This window comes from Tamandua tetradactyla, chromosome 3 (genome assembly GCF_023851605.1).
Source record: "Tamandua tetradactyla isolate mTamTet1 chromosome 3, mTamTet1.pri, whole genome shotgun sequence".
NCBI classification, from domain to species: domain Eukaryota; kingdom Metazoa; phylum Chordata; class Mammalia; order Pilosa; family Myrmecophagidae; genus Tamandua; species Tamandua tetradactyla.
In genome coordinates, this window is record NC_135329.1 from 55697192 (window position 1) to 55710164 (window position 12973).

At 42.2% G+C, this 12973-nt stretch overlaps 1 long non-coding RNA gene across 1 annotated transcript; it reads right to left on the reverse strand.

Moving 5' to 3' along the window:
- Positions 1-5790: 5790 nt before the first annotated feature.
- LOC143676086 (uncharacterized) lies at positions 5791-9483 on the reverse strand. Its single transcript, XR_013171809.1, has 3 exons — positions 9426-9483; positions 8889-9012; positions 5791-5897 (listed from the first exon to the last, which is right to left on the reverse strand). It is a non-coding gene; the product is annotated as an uncharacterized LOC143676086 (long non-coding RNA).
- Positions 9484-12973: the final 3490 nt, after the last annotated feature.

Consider the following 12973-nt stretch of genomic DNA (forward strand, 5'->3'; position numbering starts at 1 on the left):
TATGAAAGAACTTAAAAACAAAACAAAACTCCACCGCATGCCATTTGGATACCTAACAAAATTAGCAATAATTTCTTAATATCAGATTTAGTTTTTCTCAATTGTCTCAAAACTGTCTTTTTATGCTTGGTTTGTTCAAATTAGAATCCTGAAAAGAGTACATTTTGCATTTGATTGGTGTGTAAAATCAAACATACGGCAATGTCTGCTTTAATCTATGTTTCTCATCTTTTGGTAGAACTCAAACTAAGACACCTCCCTGTTTTCCTTCAAATGGTGGTTAGATCTAGAGGCTTGGCTAGATTCAGCTAGCCTGCCTGTCTGCCTTCTTTCCTTCTTTCCTCCCTCCTTCCCTCCCTCCCTCCCTCCCTCCCTTTCTTCCTTCCTTCCTTCTTCATAGGTGATGCTGTGTATGTCCTGTTGTATCATATCAGAAACCACCTAATGCCTTGAGCTCACTATTCTGTCAGTGATGATACACAAAAGAGTGGTCTCTTTGTCTTTTGTGGTCTCAGCCTCAGAACGATAGGGCTCTCCCTTGACAACTTTGAAAGCCTTATTCTAATGTTTCCATGGAACCCATTTGGGAGCTACCCTCCCTGCCTTAATATCTAAACGCTTCCAAAGTTGATTGATACTCTCCGCCTGCAGGTGACATAATATCCACTTAACAGGAGGAGAGTGCTATTTGACTCCCTCTCATATGTGTAGCTCTCAAAGCAGCAGAGTTTGATTCCCTTCAACTCCCTAGAGTCCTGATGTGTGAGTCATTTCTGCCAGGGGTACGCACATTTTAAAGTCCACGCTGATGGAACACGCAATATCACAAAAATAGAAACTCATCAAAGGTGTGCTTTTTCTTGGCTGAGTGGCTGTTATACAATTCATATGAGGCTTAACACCTTGTAATGGAAAAGCAGAGGAGTGGGGCTGCAGCTGCCTCGTGCGTGTGTGTGTGTTTGTGTGTTTGTGTGTTTGTGTGTATGTACCCCCAAGACCTCTTTTCCCCTTGGGTGGCATGGATCACTGCCTACTTGGTATAATTTCCCTTCTTGGGTAGCTCTTCTCCGTCTGTTTTCAATCCCTATTCCCTATTATTCCCTTCCTGTCCTGAAATGCCTAAAATATAACATACTAAGGTTGGAGGATGCTCCCGCTTCTGAGCTCAGGCCAGCACAGCTTGTTCCTCATACCTGCAGCACCCAGCACCTCCTGCTGCCACATGGGTTCTCCGTGGCCTTTGCTCCTTGGGGCAGTTCCTTTCAGATCAACATCTAGCGGGCAGTCTGAGTGGCAGGGTTACCACCTGCACCCTTGCTGGGGAAAGCTGGGAATATGGGCCACTGATGTTTTAGCTTCTTCAGTGGGAAGTAGGCTGTGGAGGGAGATACCAAATCAATAAGCAGGAATGGTTGTGGGATGAGGTGGGGAATCTTGGAGGCTGAAAATGGCTGAGATTTAGAAAACCCAACAATTTACTACATGATCCTGGGCCTGTTGAACCACTCTGGTCCCTATTTTTCTTATCTGTAAGTTGGAGATAATAGTAAAAGCAAATAACCAGAACACTGTTTGAAGTCCAAATGAGATAGTGTATATAATGAAAAAAATGTATATTTATATTTTTAACAATAATAATAATGCATTTTATTTTATATAATGCATGTATTGTAACAATGCATGTTATTTTTATATAACATTCATGATAAGAAAAGAACTTTGTAAAGTAGTAAAGCTGGGTCCAAATAATGGAGGGTCGTTTTATCAGTCATTATGCCTCAACAGGAATAGATTTTCAATTCTTTCTTGGACAGGTTTTGATAGGAATGGAAAATGAGGAACGAATCAGACAGGGTTCTTAATTGCAAACAACAGGGACAGACTCAGGCTAATTGGAGTAGAAAAGGGATTTATTGATGGTTTAGTGAGTAGTTTATAGATTTTTTTCCCAGAAGGCTGTAGGTCAGATGTGGGAAATGATCAGGAACCAAGAATTCTAGACAGTGACCACAACCGTGGCCAAATCACACCACAGAACGAGGACACTGGGGCTCCCGCTTCTGAGCTCAGGCCAGCACAGCTTGTTCCTCATACCTGCAGCACCCAGCACCTCCTGCTGCCACATGGGTTCTCCGTGGCCTTTGCTCCTTGGGGCAGTTCCTTTCAGATCAACATCTAGCGGGCAGTCTGAGTGGCAGGGTTACCACCTGCACCCTTGCTGGGGAAAGCTGGGAATATGGGCCACTGATGTTTTAGCTTCTTCAGTGGGAAGTAGGCTGTGGAGGGAGATACCAAATCAATAAGCAGGAATGGTTGTGGGATGAGGTGGGGAATCTTGGAGGCTGAAAATGGCTGAGACAAGCATTGATGTAGCCACAGTGCTGCTGACTGATCAGATCCAAGACTTCCCAATAGATATTTAGTGAGATTCTGTAGTGGCAGAGCCCCTTGGTGGCCACGATGTTAGGTAAGACATAGTTTCTGCTTTCAACCTTAGAAATAAATTATGTAAGTTATGGTATGCTGCACAATGAGCTATTTTATAGCCATTACTAAAGATCTTTATGCAAATGTAGGAAAATGTTTTTAATATATTTTAGGGTGAAGAAGGAGAATACTAAATTGCATGTGTGCTTGATTACAAGGGTGTAAAATAAGTGTGGGTGTGGTAGGCAATATGCAAAACTGGAAATGGCTGTTTTGGGTTAGCATATTGGGAATATGGGATTTTTGTTTTTTCTTCTAAGGTTGCTATTATGTAGTCTTAAATGGAAAAGAAATGTAGTAAGCATTTCAATATACATATTTAAAGGCAAAATAACTTCTTTTTGATAATGTTAACAAGACTCACAACTTTACCAGGTTAAAATGTAGAAAGAGAATAGGTAAGTCAGACAGAGGGAGCTGCTGGTAATATGGTCATCTGCCTCTCTTTCCTTATGGAAAGGCTAGCTGGCTGATTCCTTAGGCTCCAGCTAGTGGCCTGTCTTTCGTCAATGAAATCCACTGTAATATTTCTCTCTTTGCAGCCAAAATGAATTCTTTACCTTTTTTTTGTCTCCCAGTTTTCAAAACATGAATTTTCTGGCCCATTGCCTTATCCCTGATTACGTTTGTATGAATTGTATCAAAGGGCAAAACAGTGCTCTAGAGATGGACTTGTCTCCAATTTGATCACTCCTGGGTCTCCCAGGACCTGGTTTCTCAATTTTTCCTGTCTTATATTCCACCAGCCAAAAGACACAACTTCAGCTGGGATAGAAGCAGATGCTCCCTTTTTTGACATAAGAATTTCAAATTGCAAAATGATATAGGTTATGAAGTGTTGATCTGGCCTCAACTTAATGGTTTGTGTCTTTGAAGGATGGTGGTGTCCTGCAATAGGGAGGATTAACCCTTGAGATGGCAAGCTGATTATTGCAAAGTGCTAATCACTGTTTGCATTTTACCACATGTAACCCTACTTCATTTAAGATGGAGAGGTAAATATTTTTATAAACAGCAGCTTTAGCAGAAATAGGATGTGTACACAATTCCGTAAGAATATTGGGTATGCTAGATAGAGTTTGAGGGCATTTCCAATATCATGTCCTTGGTCTTGAGCTCACTTGACAAAAACTTTCTCTGCCTCTCTCTCAAATGGCTCATTCACTCCTGTTCTAGTTTGCTAGCTGCATGAATGTGATATACGAGAAACAGAGTAGCTTTTAAAAGGGGAAATTTATTAAGTTGCAAGTGTACAATTCTAAGCTTGTGAAAATGTTCAAATTAAAGAAAGGTTATAGAAATGTCCAATCTAAGGTATCCAAGGAAAGATACCTTGGTTCAAGAAGGCTGATGACCTTCAGGGTTTCTCTCTCAACTGGAAGGGCACAGGGCAAACATGGTGACATCTGCTAGCTTTCTCTCCAGGCTTCTTGTTTGATGAAGCTCCCCCAGGAACAATTTCCTTCTTCACCTCCCAAGGTCTCTGGCTGTGTGGGCTCTCATGGTTCTCATAGCTCTGGAACTTTTTCCAAAATGTTTCCTCTCTTAAAGGATTCCAGTAAACTAATCAAGACCCACCTTGAATGTGCAGAGTCACATCTCCATCTAATGAAAGGTTAATGTTAGGCCTGGAGAACAGGATTCCTTCCCCCTATGAGGTGACCTGGCAAATATTTCAAACAGCTCTCCCACCCTAGCCTGCACCTTTCTGCCCTCTAGCAACTGCTCTCTTATAATAACCCCCCTTACTCAACCTTCAACCTCCATCCTCCGGCAGAACACAATTACAACTCTGCATGCTTCAGGCAGCGCTTACATTTTAACTTTACCAGTGAAACACTGCCAACTCCTAACCTAACCCCCTAATTTTGAAAACTAGATAAGAGAACCTTACCTAACCCTTGCCCTCAATCCCCAATCTTAAACCATAAAAGCTCTACCCTCTGCCACCTTGGTGCAGCCGTTTCTCTCCTGAAACGTTACCTGGGCAGCTCTGTTTCTCCCTGAAATAAAACCTTTGTCCGAACTCGTCATCCCGTTTAATTCCTGGTGAGTTCGCCTTTCAGTTAATGCCCACAACTGGATAAATTACATCTCTGCGGAGATAATCTAATCAAGCTTCCAATCTACAATACTGAATAGGGATTAAAAGAAACGACTGCCTCCACAAGACAGATCAGGATTAAAACATGGCTTTTCCAGGGTACATAATCATTTCAGACCAGTAAAGCTCCTATAGTTTCGGTTATGTGAGGCTATTTGTTTAATATGCAATCCATAATATGAATAGTGCAAAAATGTAACTCACCTTTACTCAGATGTGCAGAGAAAACGCAAGTTTTAAAATTTACCTAATAGGACCTTCCTCTTGAGGTTTTTGTACCTCCCACCTACTGGTTAGTGGAAAAATTAATTTAATATCCAACTCTGTTTTAAAATGGTCTGATCTGTTCATTTAAATGGTCATTTGGGTAAAGTTGCTTCATCTCTAAAACTGCCCCTCCCTTTGCATCTTCCGGCTATAGGATGGAGTCTGATATATGAGGGTAGGACATTATTTTCTTACAGAAACAGCAAAGACTTGTTTGCTCAAGGATGGTGTCCATTCCCCTCTCTGTTCCTGGGCAATGGGTTTGGTCCACTTGATTTCTCCTGCCCTGCTGTTATCTGTGTACCTTGGTAGCTGGTTACTCCGTACTTGCTCAGGGCTTGACCTGGCTCCCTGGCTGCTGACCCCAAGTGTCTGTCCTTCCTGCATCCTGCCCTCTTGCCCAGCCACCACCCCCAGATTCTTCTAGGTTCAGCTTTCTGGCTAAGATCACCTGCCATTGATAACACCTTTAACTTATATAGTGCTCTTACAGTTTTCCAAGTTGAGCTTGGAGAGAGGATATGGGAGCCCTATCTCTTCCTGCTTTGCCTCTTCCCTCTTTTTCCTCCATTTACCAAGCTGGAGAAAGGGTAAGCTTTTCTTTGACTTCTATTTCATACCTTCCTTCATCCTGACTCCAGTTAAGCTTTTGCAATGAACTGGGGTCTCTCCTATACCCTACATGAAGACTCTGTGGGCCAAATTCTCCAAGCAACATGTTGATTTACCAAAAAGTTTACTTTTCTTTAAACAACAGCTTGATTTGCAAAATAATTTTCTACTGCCTAATGCTACTTTTGAATGTAGAAGCTCAATTACCCATCTTTAATTACTTCTATTCTCTATTCTGTATTATTCTTTCTGTGGCATTACATTTGAAGCAAACTCTAATCCCCATCAGAAGATGGATACTTACGGTGGACTAGGGCAGAGGTTTTTGTACTTTTAAAATTTTATTGTTCTATTTTGGGCATCCTTCACTTGGCATACCATCAGTCTAAAACCAGGCATTTCCTCTTCTACTGTCAGATTAGTTTTCCTGAATAAATAAATAAATATTTATTTCCTAAATAAAGTTTACTTTATTCTTGTCACTGTCCTACACAAAAATCTTCGATGACTCCCTTTTGCCTTCTGAGTGAACTCCTTTGGCTCCATCCCCTCTATGCATCTCCCTACAGTCCCCTTTATAACCTTCTCCTGTAGAAACACTACCAGAGGTTTCTGCATATTTTCTTTAGTCTTTGCTCATCTAAATACATCTCCCTCTTCTTTCTGCCCATTCAAATTCCAACACTTTTCAAAATCCTATCCCTTCCATGAAAGTAGTTGGATCAACCAAGAGTGAATTCCTTCCCTTCTGTTCTTCCATAGCACTTTCCCCAGCTTTTTAACTGAGTTTGCACAATGGAGAATATCCCTTGGAGGTGATCCACTGTTGACAGGGAGGCATGTCCAGAGACCAAGAGTCAGATTAGTTAAAATAGTACATGAGAGATACCATCACCTTAAAAAGCAACACACCTCCTCAGAAAGGAGCTGGAAGATCACAACTTAAAGACTAGACCATAATCTAGTCCTTGGTACCAATAGATAAGAAAACATGTCTGTAAAAGTGACTGGTCAACATGGACCATAGAAAAACAGGGGCCAAACAGGCCGTTACTGGCTGTGTGTCTCTGGTGCTGACCCAGGGAAAGTATGAGGTCCCGTGGCAGCCTGACCCTGTAGTGGAAGTGAGCGGGGGTGGCAGTCACCAGTTCTGTCTCCAATGCCTTTCATTGGTATTTACCTTTATTGAAGATAGCCCGCAGGTGCTGACTAGTTGATTCAAACCTTCCAGGATGCTGGGCATCCTTTTTCTGGCCCTTAGCTGACATACTGATGACTAGCTTACCCATCAATCTCGGGAACTTGGTTGTGTGAACCAATCCCCAGAAGTTCACCTTAGATCAGATCCTGGGATGTGATACACACTGATCAATACCCCATCTTCTGGAGGTTCCATGTGGGCTATGATCAGTCTCCATGAGGAATATCTTTCTAACAAAACAAAATCTCCAATCTGTTTTCCTAATAGATCAAGGGTCTTACAGGGCAAGGAATGCATCCAACATCAATTTGTACCTTCATGGCACTTAACCCACTGCCTTGCATTCAGCATAGACATGCAAAGCTTTATATTTGTTATACTGAACCTGGAAGCTGCTCCCCAAGAAAAAGGAACTTGTAGAAGATCCTTAACAATAAAAAAAATAATAAGCAAGTAAAACTATGGAGCATTTGGCCTAGAGGTAAGACATACAAAGTTAAGAAAAAAGAGTGGGGATTAGAGAGAATGAAATTGCATGTTCTCGTAGGCAGTGTCCCTGTGAAAGCAGAAATTATTAGAGCAAGTGGGAGGATCTCAATTCAACAATCTTTGCTGGGCACTTTGTGCCACAGAAGAGGTGCAGAGATGAGTCATGGTCTCTGGCTAAGCATGCAAATAGTTCACAGGCTATTGGAGACAAAAAAATATGAGTATGTAGCACTGTGGAACAGGATAGGCTCCCCCTGGGCTGAGGACAGGAGCCCTCAGGCTATGGATAGGCCACTTCAGCTGGTCAGCAGCTCTGGCTTTAGATGAATCCCCCCGGGTGTGCCAGTTTGAATATGTTGTGGACCCCAGAAAAGCCATGTCCTTTAATTTTCATTCAACATTGCTGGGTGGAATGTTTTTGATTGTTTCCATGGAGATGTGACCCATCCAATTGTGGGTCTAACTTTTCATTAGATGGTTTCCATGGAGATGTGTCTCCACCCATTCAAAGTGGGGTTGCTTACTAGAGCCCTTTAAGAGGGAACCATTTTGGAAAAAGCTTTAGAAACATGAATGTCCATGCAGTCCAAGACCTTTGGAGATGAAAAAGGAAAACATCCCTGGGGGAGCTTCATGAAACAAGAAGCCTGGAGAGAAAGCTAGCAGATGTCACCATATTTGCCATGTGCCTTTCCAGTTAAAAGAGATACCCTGAACATCATCGGCATTCTTGAACCAAGGTATCTTTCCCTGGGTGCCTTAGATTGGACATTTCTATAGCCTTGTTTTAATTTGGACATGTTCATGGCCTTAGAACTGTAAACTTGCGACTTAATAAATTCCCTCTTTTAAAAGCCATTCTGTTTCTGGTATATCACATTCCAGCAGCTTTCAAACTAGAACACCAGATTAAGGACAGGTTCCTTCAGGCTTGGGAAGCAGCTTCTGGCCAGACATTTGCCCTTGGATTAAGGCTGCCTCCTCCAGCCGGAACTTGGCATTGCTTCCAGTGGACCCACAATTGGGTGGGTCACATCTCCATGGAAAGAATCAAAAACATTCCACCCAGCAATGTTGAATGAAAATTAAAGGACATGGCTTTTCTGGGGTCCACAACAGATGGCTCTTTTGCTACTTCACTTTCTGGCATGAACCATTTTCTTTTTTTAACTTTTTATTTTGAAACAATTTCAAACTTTCTGGACAGTTGCAAAAATAACACAAATCCATACAGACAACTCCAGTTTACTCCTTACACACCCTACAAAATAATCAGATGCACCAATTTTAACATTTGCCACCTTTGCTGCATCATTCCTTCTATCTATCTATCTATCTATCTATCTATCTATCTATCTATCTATCTATCATCTATCTATCTGTCTATCAAACATTTGAGAGCAGGTCCCATGCATCATATGCTTTGAACACATAATACTTCCATGCACATTTACTATGATCAAGGATATTCACTAATATGATCACCTTAAGTGCAGTTATCAAATTCAAGAAATATAACATTGATATTAAGCTTACATTCTGTATTCCAATTTTTCTTTTATACCAGTAATACTTTTTCAGGCATTTTCTCCTCTATTATTAGATCCAGTCCAGAATCATGTGCTGCACTTAATTCTCATTATCTCTTTAATTTCTCATTCTATTTTTTTATATTGTGGAAATATATATATAATATAAATCCTCCCATCCCCAAACCTCCCAACATACCATTCAGTAGGATCAATTGCATTCATGTGGCAGTATCCTCACCATCATCCATTCCATTTTCTCTCTTAATTATTAGATAATAAGACTTTGTCTCAAGAGGCGATTTCCTCATTTCAACCATAAACTATTGGAAAAACATAATCGAGAGAACATAAAATATAGAGGGATTAAGTATTTGTACAACACGCATATCTGAATCTAAAAAAATTTATCTACAAGGTATCTGTTAAATATTTCAATTTATACAAAATTTTAAGGAACCATTTTATTCAGTAGGAGCAGCTCATCTTGGCTAAAATGAAGGGCCTCCAAAATTTGCTACTGTGGGGTTTGGATATTAGGGGGAGATGACGGCAGAGGGGATCTGAATCAGAGTCTTCAGTTTCTTGTGAGACCATGTGGACCACTGCCGAGAAGACATCCTCGATATCTAGGTGTGACATGACCACACACAAAACCTTCGAGGACAATTCTTCACCCCGACACTTCCAACTAAGGGAGCGTCTGATAAGGGAACATGTGTTGTCTGTTATGTACCCCAGAAAAGCCTATGTTCTTTCAATCCAGCCCTGTAGTTGAAGACCTTTTGTTTAGGTTGTTTCCATGGAGATGTGACCCTGCCTATTCAAGGTGAGTCTTAACCCCCTTGCTGGAGTTCTTTTTTTTTTTTTTTTTTTTTTTTGGAGGGGGTGGGGACGGTAGGGTGGGGTGGGGTCTGGCCGAAGAGAAGGCCCAACCCCGGCCTCCTCTCTGCTGCAGCAACCTCGGCCCCCGTGGCTGCTCCCCCGCCCTCCGCGCGCCAGGGACCGAGCGTTGGCCCCTGAGACTCGCGGAGGCGGCGGGGCCAGGGGCGTCCAGCGCTCGGGCCCGAGGCGCGCGACCGGCGGAGGAAGGGCTGCGAGGGGCGCGAGGGGTGGGCGGGGAGCGGGAGGGGGAAGGGATGGAGTTCTTTTTGAGAGCACAGGAGGCAGAGACATTTTGGAGAGAGCTCAGAGAAGCTAAGACAGAAATGCCCCAGGAGAAACAAGCAAGGACCCAGAGACATTTTGGACAGAAGGACCAGAGATGTTGTCATGTGCCTTCTCGTGTGATAGAGGAATCCTGGATGCCAGCAGCCTTTCCTCAGAGAAGGTATTTTCCTCTTGATGCCTTAATTTGGACATTTTCATGGTCTTAGAACTGTGTATTTGTAACCTAATAAATCTCCATTGAAAAAGTCGACCCATTTCTAGTATATTGCATTCCAGCAGCTTTAGCAAACCGAAACAGAACACAAGGAGAAACCAAATGGTAAAGGTTGATCTTCTACGCAGTATTCAATTCTAGAGGTATATTTTTCTTCCTTAAAGCCAAAGAGGTCTATAAACACCTTTCAAACACCGTAGCTGCAGGAAGCACATAAAGAGGAAGATATTCAGAATTGTTCCGGTTAGAAGAAAGCACCCGGAGAGAGAGAGAGCAGCAGCATTTCAACATTACATGGGCAACAAATGGAAACAGAAATTTCCATAGCAAGAGAATAGTGGGTAAAGTCTGTGTTATTGACCCTGAACTTTGCAGACAGAATGAGACCTGTTTGCAATTGATATCAGTGACACAAAGAAACAATAATAATAGCACAGAGTTTCTGGGGCCAGAAGTGAACCAAACGCAAAGCGAGTGATGAGAAAATTTGCTCTGGACCAAACCTGGGATAACCACAGCAGACATTCCTAGTACATTCCTAGTTAAGGATTTAACCAACACCTACTGCGGTGAGATTGAGTATTAACTCTAGACTTCCTCTGGAGTAATCTTTTTATATTTAGAATGATATTTTTTTGTTCTGTATGTATTTTTAGGTGAAGAGACTTTTTATTATTTGTATACAGACTCAGAAACATACATACATAAAACAATGCTCCTGAACCGTCATCTTATAGCATGGTGTGCTGGTTTGAAGCTGTTATGTACTTGTTTAATTATTATTATTATTTTGCATGGGCAGGACCTGGAATTGAACCCAGGTCTCCAGCATGGCAGATGAGAATTCTGCCACTGAGCCACCGTCGCACCGTCCCATTATATACTTTTTTTTTTAACATGGGCAGCCATTGGAAGTCGAACCCGGGTCCTCTGGCATGGCAGGCAAGTGTTCTTGTTATATACTTTTAATCCTGTTATATACTTTTAATCCACTCCTGTGGATACAGACCTATTGTTGGTGGGACCTTTCAGACAGGTTATTTCAGTTGAGGGGTACCCCACGGTGGGTCTTAATCCTCTTACTGGAGTCCTTTATAAAAGGCTAAAACACATAGAGAAGTTAAGAGAGGTTTAGAGAGAAGGACTCAGAGAGAGCTAAGACAAGCAGATATGCAGCGGCTGAGAGGGGGCCACTGAAGCTAGAAGCTGAAGCAATGAAACCCAGGAGAGAAGGGCCAGCAGACATTGTCATGAGCCTGGCCACGTGAGGAGTTGAGGATCACTGGTTGTCAGTCTTCAGGGAGAAAATATCACCCTGTCGATGCCTTAATTTGGACATTTGCACAGCCTCAGAATTGTAAACTTGTTAGTTAATAAATCTCCATTGTAAAAACAATCCATTCCTGGTATATTGCATTTCATCAGCTTTAGCAAACCAAAACACATGGGTTCAATTTTCTGCAACTAAATTCTCAGATACCAATACAAAATCCATAGTGAAAGAAACTCTTTAGGAATTGTTCGGGCCAAGACATGTCATGTCCGCTCCTTCCTTTGATAGAAACGAGCCTGGGAAGGGTGAAATCCTGTTGAGATGGGCCATCCCTTGCCCTTGCTTGTGATTGATGTGCGTTAGCTTTCCTTGGGCTGGTGTCAGTCTGAGTCAGAGGATTTGGTTTGCTGACAGCATACTCCTTATTGGGGGTGGTTAGAAGAAGCTGAGGCTTGTGTAGAGGTGCTGAGGCAGCATCCAGGCTAGGCTACCTCCAGGTCAAGGTGATGGATGGACAGCTGTTAGGAGTTGGCTCTTGGTTTCAAAGATGTAGATTTGATACTGGCAAACAGCAAATTTGCACTCTTAGGCACTGCTGACTTTGGCTTCCTAAGATTTTGTTTACTCATGAATGTCAAATGAGACATTCAATCTATTTAAAAAACTTTTATACACCTGAGTCAACACTGACAGAATATTTCACAGAATCTTTAGATGGCCTTGATAGACTTTCAAGTTGAATGCTCTTATTTTACAAAAGGAAACCGAGGCAAACGAATGAATGAGTGAATGAATGAAATATCTTGTGAGTCTCTGCTGTGCTTACAGCCTCTGTCTAAGCTGCCTGGTTACTCAGCCTCTACTGCACCATACTTGGGACAACAGCCCCTGGGCAGCCCCCCACCCCTGGGCCTCCCCCTGCTCCACATGTGGGTTGTTTGGTTCTCAGCTCAGCTTCCACTCCCGGCCTTCTGATTTCTGACTCTTTCCTAGCATGTCTCTCAAAGCCTCCTTGTCATCACATAGAAATGTAAGTTTTCCTTTTCTCATCATGACAGATTTAAGGCTCTGCGAGTCTTGAATCAGAATCACTCCCTTGATACTTTTTAATCCTCCCTAATACCCTTCTGGGCAGTCATAGCCAATGGGGACAAAGCCATTAGTTCTTCTCTGACCATGACACAAAGTAGCTGATGGATTTCTCACAGTCCCTGTCATTTAAAAAAAATTTTTTTAAAGGACTACAAGCCACTGCAGTACTCCAGCAACTAGGGAACGTCACTATGAATTTTAAATAAGCTCGCTGTGCAAGAGTTCAATTCAAATGCAACATTTCTAAAATGTGCTGCTTTTATAAAGTGATTAACACCAGCACATTGCATATTGGCCCCCTAAATACAAAAAGGCTTCTTTGTAAAGGAGAGCTTAGGGAGGGCTGGGGAAGGTCTGTAAATACCCTGAGGTTGGACCAGTCATTAACACTCAGCAGTGGTCAAGAAAGCAATCCATTCTCATACTACCTTAAGTTTCCCCTCCTTTCTTTCCTCCATATTTATGCGTCACCTGCATTATTATTTACTTGGCATTTTCTTTAATTTATTGCAAAGGGGAACTTCCTGTCAGCGCT